Source organism: Lagopus muta, chromosome 15, assembly GCF_023343835.1.
Source record: "Lagopus muta isolate bLagMut1 chromosome 15, bLagMut1 primary, whole genome shotgun sequence".
In the NCBI taxonomy this organism is placed as follows: Eukaryota; Metazoa; Chordata; class Aves; order Galliformes; family Phasianidae; genus Lagopus; species Lagopus muta.
The window spans coordinates 7,016,404-7,028,570 of NC_064447.1; the positions used below are offsets into that span (position 1 = coordinate 7,016,404).

The window sequence follows — 12,167 nt, forward strand, 5'->3', positions numbered from 1 at the left end:
GACCTTTAGTAGAGAGTACATTCTGAACTCATCTTTCTCAATGAATTTCAGTGAAGTTCACGTTTAAAGGTCTGTGCAAGCAGTCTTGATCCAAAGCTCAAAAAACTGAAGGTAAGCCTTCCACATGCGCAGATCCACCTCCCACCAGGCTGTGATGGCTTTGAGAGGCAGTGCTGCCTGATGAACCCAGCTGAGAGCCGTCCATGGAGTTTGTTGGTGTTGCTGCTGTGTGGGAGCATGGTGCAAATCGCAGTCACAAAATTGGGCTCTATGTGATTTTTCTCACTTCAGGCTTTAGGTGATCATTTGGAGAGCCTATGTTTAAAAAATACATGTTAGTTTTTGAGCTACAGGTGATACCTGGCCTTTTATCAAAGGAGACCAATGTGTGCTGTCTATGTCTTGGATTCTTTTTGGGATTCTTTTGGGCTGACCGTGATGAATTTGTTACGCTAGGTGTCATAAAAATCAAACTCCTTGAAAAATGATGTGCAATTTCCCATAACACCAGAAAAGCACCTGGGGCCCTTTTGGTTCTCACAGACAAAGGTGCAACTCTCCTGTCTGCTGCTGACTGCTCTCTTCCAGAGCTGCCATGGTATTTTTAGATGCAAAGGAGAAATGTCTCCTAACTATATGCTAATCACATTTTCAATGCTTCAGCTGATATTAGAATGATTAAAGCGTTGTCTGAATTCACATACTTTTGTTTGTTGCATTTTGTGGCTGCGTATAGCTTTTCATGTGACTGTGCCTAGGTTCTACCAAAATCATCGTTTGGGAGCTGCCATGCAACAAAGGATGTTTTTATCAGAGAAGATCTTTTGAGTTATCCTTGGCTACAGCTATCTGAAATACAGGCTTATGCACATATATTTTCTCTGCAGGCAGAGAACAGAGGCAGGAATAGACTTTATAGGCACACTTCTCAAATTTTATTAGGCAAAGGGCTGCCTGACCTTCAGGAAAAAACATGTCTGGGAACTGTCATGTCTGATGCTGCCACCCTGGTGTTCATTTATGGCCAAATAACTTTTTTACAAGATATATTTTTTATTAGTTTTTGTTTGCTCTTTCATTTACACGCTTGCCTGGATGGGAATGGGCTCCGTAAATCTCTTTGTCTCTCCCCGTGGGTCACTGTCTGGTGTCTCACACTGCACCCTCAGCCCACAGACCACACAGTGCTCTTCTGCCACCACCGTGGCCTCGCTTCCATCACTCCTAGCAAGTGTTTGACAGGCTGAGGAAAACGGTCGGTTTTCTGCAGATGGCACGGTGAAACCGGTCCTTTTTGTAGCAAAATGATGCTGCATACTCAGAGCAGCCTGAGCGTGAAGAAGCTGGAGGACTGGGTCCAGACAGTGGTGCCGAATGGAGGCAAATCCAGCTGGTGATTGGCACCAGTGGTGTTCTCCAGGGGTCAGTAGTGGAGCCCATCCTGATAAAACTGGACAAGGGGACTGAGTGCACCCTCAGTAAGTTTGCAGATGACACCCAGTTGGAAAGAAGCACTGACCTGCCTGCATGTAGGAACGCCCTGCAGAGAGCTCTGGAGAGGCAGGATCTGCCCTGCGCTGCAGTCACAGTGCTGCTTCCGCCATTTTGGCTCCCCTTTGCTAAGCTGCAATCGTGCATTCCGTACCTCCCGTTCACATGGCAGCTCAGCTTCCTCCACATCGAGCCCTTCATGAGCCTCATGGCCACTACCAGAACAGCTGCATGCTTTTCTTCTCGCATGCTAGGCCATCAATAGAAGGAAGATCCAGTTTGGAGGAATGTTTTTGGAGGAATTAGATATCCCTGCAGCTGGCAGTAAACAGACACGGCCCAGCAGCATGAGGAGGGCTGTGCTGCTGAGGGCTGCCACCCGAGATGGCTGCCGGCTCTGCCCCACCTGGGGCTGCTCACAGCTGTGCTGGGCCTGGCCCGTCCTGGTGGGCTGGTGAAGGTGACCTGCATGGAAGTGCTGGCTGGGTTCTGCCTGCTGAGGACGAGGTGAGCGAGGGGCCCTTTTCCCTGTGGGGTGGGTTGGTACTGGGGCACGTAATGGCAACTGACCCCACTGTGGGGTCACAGTGTGGCTGCAGGTGTGCTGGAGTGGTCTGGTGTCTCGTTGGAAGGCTTTGCTTGGGGTGCTTGTGTGCATGGTTCCTTCTGCGTGCCTTCCATGGGCCCACGAGGGCCGGTTTGCTCCAAGACTGCCAGCCCTGAGAGGGAACAGCGAAACCGGTGTCTCTGGAGGGATGTGAACGGCTCTGCGCTGGGCTCTGACACGGCTCTGCCCTCCTGTGCCTGCTGGGGGCACTGGTGTAAGGCAAAAGGTCAGGCTTTGAGTGAAGATAATCTTGTGTGAGGGCTTGTTTTTTCTGCCTTCCTTCTCCTCGCTCCATAGATTTAGGTTTGTACCCTGATCTGCAAGGCGTCGTAAAGCTCTCCCACAGCTTAGTGTTTGCATTTAATGTATGTAAACATGTGATGTATTTAGGACTGAGCTAAACCGTGGGGTGATAGATTTGGGAACCGACAAAAGTGCAAACGGAAGTGTTTGTGTATGATGGAATTAAGGCAATGCCTTAATAAAATATGGGAAAGAAGACAAGGAGAGCCTCGTCTCTGCTGTGGTATCAAGCACATTGTGACTAACGCAGATATATTTTTTCCCTATCACTACCAGAATAGAAGTCTAAAACTAATTGTTATCTGCCACCTGCTGTTTGTAAAGCAGCTTCTCTTAAATAGTCCCTATATATTGCGTTCAGCTGTCAGAAGGAGCTGCTTTTTTCATGGCCAGCAAAATGCATTTCAGTATGAACACAGCTCCATGCAAAGGTCACCCCATCAAAAATGTTTTCCCTCAGCAGTGAGTGTAATGGCAGAAAAAGCATTTTGCAGTCCATTCTCACCATTTTACTTTATTTCTTAAATGGTAGATGTCTGGACGTTAAATTCCCTTTGATGGGCAGAGTTTGAGGGTGGATGTCTTATAGCATATGCTGAGCTGCCCCCTCCTTTTCCTTTGTGCTTCAGTATGGGCTCTGCAGTAGCTGCTTATGACAGGTAATATGAACCATAAAAAGAGTGGGAGACAGAAGAAAATTACCTATTCTTTTTCATTGGCTACCGTTCCTTAGCACATTAGTATGTGTTCCTGCGTGTGTTAGTGTTTTAATGGTAGTTTGGTCCCTCGATGCTTGAATTAGTTTCCCTGTCAGTGTTTCTATTTTCTTGACATGTCTCAAATATGAAAAGGCTTTGGGAACCAGCCCACAGAGCAGGGGAAACTAAAGCATCTGTAAATATCACTACAGACAGTAGGCAGAGGTCAAAGACGGGGGGGCTCCTGCTAACACTGTTCTGCAGAAGGGTCAGGCTAAGGCAGCCTGAAGTTACAATTACAGGTACAGCCATGCAGGAGTGCCTGCCCTGTGTGTGTGCTCACAGACCTGCTTGTAGTATAAACTGCTGGAATAAAAGATAGGTCCATCTGCTGTGCGGTACCTGTAAGCTGGTGTTTCATCTTTAGGGATGTAACTTGTAACTGTTCCACCCGAATTTTTACGCTGTCTTTGCTAATGGTTTGAAGTTGTGGAGAGGAAGTTTGGTGAAAGCTTTATGTGTCCCAAGGGGAAATGGTGCTGTGCTGCCTGGGTCAAACCATGGTGACCCTCCCCAGAGGACTGTGTGCCCACATAGTGGAAACAACAGCTCTGCATGTTCACCTACCAAAATACGTGGAATGGTTGTTCAGCTGTAGCAAAGGGAAGCTCAGGATCACTGGGAACATAACCCCAGCTGTTCTGTCTCTTCTAGAAGAAAGAAACTGTTCTTCAAGGAAACATTTCTTCCAATTTCATCTGCAGTTTGATTGTGAGCATTGATTTAGGCCTAACTCTGCTTATGTGCACAGAGATCTTAAAGTAGCAGAGTCTGTCCTTGGCTTTGTGTGAAATCAGGGAACAGCAACAGTTCGGAGACCTTAGACATCAGCCTTCAGAGGTGCATGTGGATGTGGATGGAACTTAGGGTGTCCAAATTGCTGAGCCTGGGCTGTCCCTGCCTGATCTGAAAAACCAATCTGGTAGTGAGCAGCAGTAATAGATGGAAATTTCTGTTGTACCTGCTTCTGAGAAATCTGGTCTAAGAAAAAAAAACACTCAATCTGGTCTCTTCTTTGTTCTATGCTTCTGAGTAGCCCAGAGAGCTCCTTTGTCTCAAACTGCAATGAGGATGAAGGAGTCCTTACATTTTTTTCTGGGCCACTCTGTGAGTGGCAGTGACCACAAAATAATGTCTGTTCAGAAACTCAAGGTGGATCTTTGGAAAATAGCTAGGAAAGACATAAGTTAGCTTCTGTATTCTGTAGTCAAGGGCATGCCAGGAGGATGCAGAAAAGCTAGGAATCACCTCTATTCTGTTCTTCTGTGGGTGAAATCAACAGCACAAAACTTAATAAAAAACCATGTACTTTAGGTAGAATATTGCACGTGGATGAAATGTGCTGCAGTGTTGGACTCTTTCTATCACTGGTTGATAATCACTTGCAATTGACTTCTTTAGGCAAACTGTGGAAACCTCCAGCATCAGGTTCTCTGTAAAATGGATTTTGCTGCAACCAACAGGGGCGATGCAAGTGTACGTTTGCTGACATTCCTGGGATCCTTGTCTATTTTTGGGAGAGTGCTTTGAAAGGCTTGATTGGGAAATTCTTTCTGTCAAATCATACTCGTAATTAAACCTGTCTGTTTAGTCATGAGTTCAGGCAGGATTATTTTTGTTTTCTAACAGATTGTGCAATGTATTCTGCCACACATCTGCTGCTTGGTGAGTGCTGGGGAGGGTGGACACCTGGTGTCAGTGGAGCGAGAGTAGTGGAGTGGAAACAGTGGCCTCACTGGGAATTTCCTTTGAAGAATAAAAGCCCTGCATGGCTATTTGTGAAGTATACGTATATTTAAGCAGCAGCATGGGTAGATTTGTCATGAAGCTGGAGGTGTTGTAAAAGCAAGTAACTGCAAGTTGGCCAGGTGCTTAAAGAGGATCCATCAGTTGTGACAGGTGAACTTATCTGGCAGCAACACTTGCACCATGGCTGTGTTGCACACAGGTGGTTGTTACTGAGAAAGGCATTTGCACCACATACCTTGTGCATATGTTGCATATGTTCTAAGATGCTGTCTGTTTCTGTCATATTGTCTGGTGGGTCAGAGGGAAAATTACCTGCATACTCAAGTACATGGATGACAGCTGGATCTGCTCTCCTGAAGTTGGGGTAATCTGGAGGAGGAAGGGGAATGTTCCCTTCTGGACAGTGGTAGGAAGGGATGGATGTCTGAGCACTGCTTCTGCCACGTGGACGCTTGAGTCTTTGCAATACTTAAATCACAGAAAATGTGTGTGCTTTTCTTGTTGTGCCAAAGCCAGACAGCCCTAACCCAGCTGGAGGAAAATAACAATTTGAGAAGAGATCTCATCAAGCAAGATGTTCCAGGTCGTTAAGAAACAACCTACTGTATGCTTTAAAGGTGCTGCAGCGCATAAAAAGAAATGGCTCATGCTTGTTCTGGAAAATCTAAAGTAGAATAGGCAGATACTGACCTCATCTCTTCATGCTGGAAAATTACTGCCACATAACTTGGCTTTCTTGCCATCTTAAAGTGGTTATTGGAGTCAGCAATGTGGAGGCAAGCACAAATGTGTCTCTGTTGTGTATGCTGCAGCAAATTCTCTTGTTTGGAAACATGTATAATGAATGGAAAAGCAAGTGGGCAAGCAGTACTGTTTAGCTGTTTAACTGGCCTCTTCCACGTGTCAGGAAAGCCTAGGAAGAATTCAGAGTGAGCTATGTTGCCTGACCCTTGCACTGGGAGCAAATTGCTTCTGCTAGCCATTGTACAAGCTTTTGGTCTGCTGCCCCACATGCTCATTTGGGAAAGAAGGTCCCAGAGAGGTCCTCTGCAACAGCACTGAGGAAGATAAGCCCATACTGAGATACAGGCAGAGCGTACTGGTCTGTGAGGATCCAAGCAGGCTAGCAGTACATGTTGCAAGTGGCTGTTCCAGCCTCTCCTGTCCCATTGCCAGTTCACAGTTCTGGACATTTTCTGCAACTGGAGAGACCTGGTTGGCAGCCCTGTAGGTGAGTTCTGCTCACAGCACTCTGCTAGGAGGCGAGAACCTTGCTGAGGTGGGCTGTTGTAGCTGAAATGCTGAGTCGCAGCTTGAAACAGTGATTGAGCACCTGGTGGGAAGACAGGGCCAACTCAGAAGAGCTCAGCTGCATGCAATGTACCTGAGTGACTGGAAGGGTAGAGCCAGGATCTATCCCCTCCCAGACCTCATTTAAGGGTTGGCAGTGGAGGCAAGGGTATTTTGCTGGAGATTTCTCTGTATGCGAGGCCTTCAGAAGGTAAGAAGATTTTTTCCTTTGTTTCTGTGTCTATGGCTGCTGCATTGAGCATATCCTCACTTGCAGCCTAGGACTTTGCTACTACGCTGTCATTGCTGCACTTTCCATCGTGTTATAGCATTACAGCTATCATTCTTTTTTGGACTAGAATATGATTAATAAACAGGTTCTGTTTCTGCATATAAACTCAGACTTTGCTGGGAGAAGGAATTATGGGGCAGGGGAAAGACTGGAAAACTTTGAAATGCGGAGGAACTGCTGGGTAGCTGAGCCAAGACTCCCTGTGTGGAGATGGAAATTGCTCTGGGAGTTTGCCGAGAGCTGAGGAGCTCTGAGCCTGGTGTGGTCTGGAGGTCCCCGGGTTTCCACAGAGCCTGCCAGGGGAGTCAGAGCCAACCCTTGGCTTGGGATGGAGCTCTCCTTGGCTTCAGGCTCTTGGTTTCCAGCAGGGCAGCTGTAAGCCAAAGGCCATTAGCCTTGAGGCAGGCCACGTGGGAGGGGACCACTGCAATATGTCTGTTTGGCATGCTTGGATGGAGGGTAGATTAAGAAGATTAAAGTACATCACCCGGCAGCGATATACTTCCTGGTGGGGAAGCCTGCCATTTCCCCGGGGAAGCTATTTCAGTGGTTTAATTACTTTCACTTCTGGTAAACAAATTTTCATTTCAAGGCTGAATGTACGTGACTTCAGTTTCTGCCCATTGGGTCCTCTTTCGATGAGGCTTACTCTTGGCTATCTCTTCCCTGTGCAAGTACCTGTGAGTATCAGTTGAGTTGTCCCTTTGTTTTATTCAGACACATCAAACTCTTGGTCTGTCTTTGCAGGAATTCTTCAGGCTGTGGTTTTGTTTTGGCTTTTGTTTAAGCTCATTTCTGTGCACTCTGAAAACACTCATTGCACTCTGAAAGCTGGCTCTTTGCTCTGGGAGCAGTTCTCCTGGGGACTTCTCAGGTCTTCATACAAAACAGCTTGCCCTCATGTTGCCCAACTTGCAGCCATGTAAGACTGGCATCAATACCTCAGAGAGTTTAAGTAAAAATTGTTTTCCATGAACATTGCTTCTGTGAATCACTGTTTTCTGTCTTGTAAATGTAACCATTTTTTTGGTTCCCAAATCTGCAGCCTTGCAGTAATCCAGTGAAGCAATGTGCTCACAGTGCAGCTGGGTCTGTGAGCAAGTATTAGCACCGCTTGCCAGGTTGCTGTTTGCTACCAGGTCACTTGTCTGCATGTTATTAGCACTCCCAAAGTAAGAACGTTCTCCCTCTGATCTCTGTTTCAAAACCATTTGCTTGCAGCTTAATTGTCCTTTGTCAACATGAGATGATTTCCAGCTAGCTTCAGGCTTGGCTAGGCTTCAGCTGGGTGGGGAAACATGAACTGCTTTTGTTGGGACCACGCATTTTGGTGGGATTTTGTACCATCAAGATGGAAGGTGGGGATGGGAATGTTGGAGGGGAAGCTGGGTCTGATACCTGCCATGGAGGCGTTAGGTACCACGGAGATGGCTCATTCTAGGTGTGTGAGCAGTTAGAGAGAAGCTGCTGACTGTGATTCAGAGCCTCCATCTGCCATGTGCAGGCTGTGCTGTTGGCCAGAAGAGCCATTGCTGTTTGTGATGAATATTTCTTTTGCTCTGAGCTCTGTTATTTGGCTATTTAGCATCAGAGTTGGTTAACCCTGTGCAAAGTCACAAGGTGGGCAACTCAGAAAGTGAGTCATTGTTTAATTACAGATTAATGTCTGCTCACCTGTGCAGCGTGACATGTGAGCAAAATCTGGGAGGACTGAGGAAGGAAGGATAGCTACCACCCACAAGAGCCAGTTTGCACATCAGAATAGCGAGCGTCTGACTGTTACGAAACAGTGCTGGAATGAAGAAGAGCTCATTCATCCCACCTGTTCCACTTCCCTACTGTCTGACTGTGGCTGAGGCTCAATGAAGCTGGTGGGATTTTCACGCAGCATTTGGACATGGGTTTAATTTCTAATTTATCATATTTAGGAGAGACCAAACTAATGCTGGATGCCTTGGTGAATGGAGATCTGTCAGAGGGGAAAAATAAAGGGGGGATAGGAGCAGAAATCAGAATGGGAGTGCAGGATATCTTCACTAATAGGGTTTGTTTTCCTATTTAAATGCAAATATTTCTCATCATCATCCTATTTGTGGACAAATAAGGTAATTGCTCCTTGTGGCTATGCTGAATCTGCTGGTATAATGGGCAGTCGAATTGGAAAAAAAAAAAAAATGCAGGCAGTTGGGTGAAGATGGGATGTTAAACGTTGTGGAGCCTGGAAACCCTGTGTCAGCCCACAGCTTGTAAAGAGAAAACCATCACTTGGCAGAGACAGCTTAATAGGCTTGTAAAATCTGGCACTATCAAAGCCATGATTTGGATTTTATCAAAGCATGGCAGGGGAGCCTTGAGAAATGACAGCTGTATTATCTGTCTTCAGATCATTCTGAGAGCAACATCAGGAACAGACTGGAAACGGTTCAGAAATAATTTCATGTTGAGGGCTTGCTGGGGGCAGGAATGTATAAGGAAAATTGAAATTAAAGAATTAATAGCAGTATCAGTAACCTTCTTACAGCAGCTATCAGAGATGACATGAAAATGACTTGAAAGTTGTCATCTACTGCATGTTTTATTCCCATCAGAAAGGTTTGAGAGATGAGAGGAGAATCCAAACAAAGCAATTAATACTGGAACAGGTTGTGGAAAGGAGGAATGACTGTTCTGTAGAACCTTTAAATGCAATTTTCCCTGCTAAGCACAGTGGCTGGACCAAATGGATACAGCAGAGCAAATACTGGAGTGAACAGATTTCTGGAGTGACAGCAGGCATTTGCAGTCTCTGCTGGTATGCACAGGGCAGTCTGTGCAAGATGACGGTCACTGCAGCAAAAGGCACAATGCAGCTGTTCCTGGAAGCAGAGGCTGGAGCTAGCGTTTCATACCAGCTAAAACCTGCGAGTCGCTGAGCGTGGTTCAAATTGACTGAAGTCATTGCCAAGATTTCTAGTACTTTTTCTGGGCTGTGGACCAGTCCTGCTCAGTCCAATCCAGTTAGTGTGGGTGTAGGGGATGGCAGACATCCTGCTTTTTTTCCTCTATGTGAGCTGACTCTAGCCATTTGTATGCGTTTCTTTTCTCCAGGATGGCCTGACTTGCAGCCAGGAGCTCTCTGTATTTGTCCCAGACTTTGGCATTCTGGGCCCAAACTGGGACTATCCATAGCTACTAGAAGAGAGAGCCCAGCACGTAGGTTAAATCACATGTAAGTGATGGCATGACTGAGGCAGCCAAGCTCTATTTCTAAATGTGACTTAGTTACATAACAACTGAAACTGCTCAGAAAACGTTCCCCTTTCTGAGGTCCAAATGCTTTCCAGACATTACCTAACTCATCAGGCTGCAATGGGACAGACTATTGTGATCCCATTTGCCAGTTACAGGTCATTAATGTGCAGAGGAGAAGGGACTTGTTTTCAGACTTTCTTAGAGGCAGCAAGTTTCTATTGCATTTAATCCTGAAACTTAGCCTCTAAGTAATCCAGAACTGACATTAATTTTGATCAGTATTAGCTATATTTTTGCCATACAGCTGACCAAACCTGCATGTTTCCAAGATTAAAAGAAAAAAAAAAAAAGCTTGCTGTCTCCATTTTCTAAATTAGCACTTGTTTGTCTGAGTGCTTTAGAAACTGATCAGAGAAACTGGAGAAATCACTTGCAAGTGTGGTGAATTGTACCCAGTTGTGCAAGGCTAAGAGTGCAATATTGCAGAGGAGAAAAGTTTGAGGTAAGCAAGTTGGTCATTGCTTTCTCTTGCCTGCCGCACAGCCTCTCTAAAACTAATCAGCACCTCCTTCATAATGGAGGCAGATACAAATAAAGAGGCGTACGCTGTTGGGTGTATCCAGGCACTGAGCTGTCTGCTGCTCTGCTGGAAGAGGCAGACCGAGGGCTGCCAAGCAGCTGGAAGTCAGCGAGGGAGCAGCTTGATGGCTGCACTGAGATTGGCAGCCCCTGTGCAGCTCAGGCTCTTGCTGTGCATCTGGCAGGACCTTGCAGTTCAGTCCTGTGCCTCCATCCACTCCAGAGAGACCTTTCCTGCTGCCCTCTGCTCCACCGAATGGGCTGCGATATAGGCAGACTGCGGTCCCTGAAGCAATGGGTGATTTGTGCTGCTGGAGAGCTGGCTTTGCTTGTTGAGTGGGAATGTGTCATCCTGAAGAAGAGCAGGGTTAGAGATGCACTCACTCAGTGTCTGTTCCCGCTTGTCGTTTTCCCTTTTTCAGAAAAAGAGAAAGTGCCTTTCTAAGGGGAAAAAAGAGTCAGTGTGTTCAGTGGTTGTGGTGTGTGGTGATTCTCCTAGCCAAAATAGCCCATGAGCACCCAAAGTGAGAAAAGACTTCTGTGAATCGAGGTACTTTCTCCTCTTGAACATTCACTTTTCTCTGCCGTTTAGAGCTGATTTGACTGGGAGTTTTTCAAAGGTACCTGCCAAGGATCAAAGTCAGACCCAGTCTGTACAACGTCTGTGCCTTTTCTATTTGGTTTATGCAGATATTAATGAGGTGCATTTCACATGGCTTGACATTCACATCTTCTGTTTACTCTGGTGAGGTTGTTCTGCCGTCCTTCTTGTTTCAATAAGCAGCAGAGATGCCAGGATCGTGTTCTATGAAGATATTTTTCCACATTAAGATTAGCAGAAACAAAAATAGGGATGATAATATTAACAGGCATAAAACATCAGGATCTTGTGTCTGATGCTTTCAAAGCAGTGCATTCTTCTCTGCTTCAGCTACTCACAGGTTTCAAGCTAACGCATGCATTTCTTGCCCTTCTATCTCTCTAACTGTTTTTGCAAGTTCATTAATGATTTTGCAAAAGCTGTAGTGAAACTAAATGACATGCTCATAAACCTTTAAAGGAGAATATACCCGGCTGGTGATGGGAAAAGTCTCATTAGTCTTTTCAAATCACTCCCAGCAGGTTTTCCTACCTACAGGATTCAAACTTGTTAGGCACATAAATATCTAATTCAGTTGGCTGTGCTGATTGTGTGACAACTGAGGCTTGCTCTGCTTTTAACAGCTACGGAGAGCCCCTTTCCAGAGCAGCAGTTCTGAGATCTAGATTGGGGCTGAATTTGAGGTCTTGTTGTTTTTTGTTTGTTTTTTTGCAAACTATGGAATATCTTGGGCTACAGATGGCATCTGTGCTTTGTTTCTAAGGAAGTCCAGTGGTAGCTCATCAGAAAATCCCTGGTTTTATGTCTGAGCTGGGAATATTAGGTGATGACAGTGTAAGAGTATAAGCCAAGGTTAAAGACAACTTGGGAGCTTTGTTGGGACAAAAACTGAGTTCCAGTAGGATTAGTGACAAATTAGTAAGTGAGCTTCTTAGCTACCTCCACAGAAGATAAGTTCTAACGTGTGTGTGGGTGAGGGGCCAAGAGAGGAGCTGGCTGTAGATGAAGGCAGCTGCAGCATCCTTAGGAAGACGCTTAGTGAGCTGTGCCACAGTCTCCCCCTCCCCCAGCCAGGAGGAGGTAAGGACAAAAATATTCCTCAACTGGTGTGCATCAGCAGGCTTTGGCCATGAGTGAGTGCAGCGAGAGGTAGGGGAGGTGTGCAGGGCTGACCACAGTGGGAGGCAGGGTGGGGAGGAGGGCTGATGGCTGAGTGAGGTGGCTGTCCAGGTGCGGAGGAGCCGTGGGGAAGTGAGACCAGAAGGC

At 46.2% G+C, this 12,167-nt stretch overlaps 2 long non-coding RNA genes across 3 annotated transcripts in view; both read left to right on the forward strand.

The window, feature by feature from the left end:
• Positions 1-1,945: 1,945 nt before the first annotated feature.
• Positions 1,946-12,167, forward strand: part of LOC125700715 (uncharacterized) — a 141,645-nt gene continuing 131,423 nt past the window's right edge. For both annotated transcript variants that reach the window (XR_007380029.1, XR_007380028.1), the window contains exon 1: positions 1,946-1,998. This is a non-coding gene — a long non-coding RNA (uncharacterized LOC125700715). The remainder of the gene's footprint in view (positions 1,999-12,167) is intronic.
• LOC125700718 (uncharacterized) lies at positions 6,341-9,327 on the forward strand. Its single transcript, XR_007380033.1, has 3 exons — positions 6,341-6,409; positions 7,083-7,170; positions 8,149-9,327. It is a non-coding gene; the product is annotated as an uncharacterized LOC125700718 (long non-coding RNA).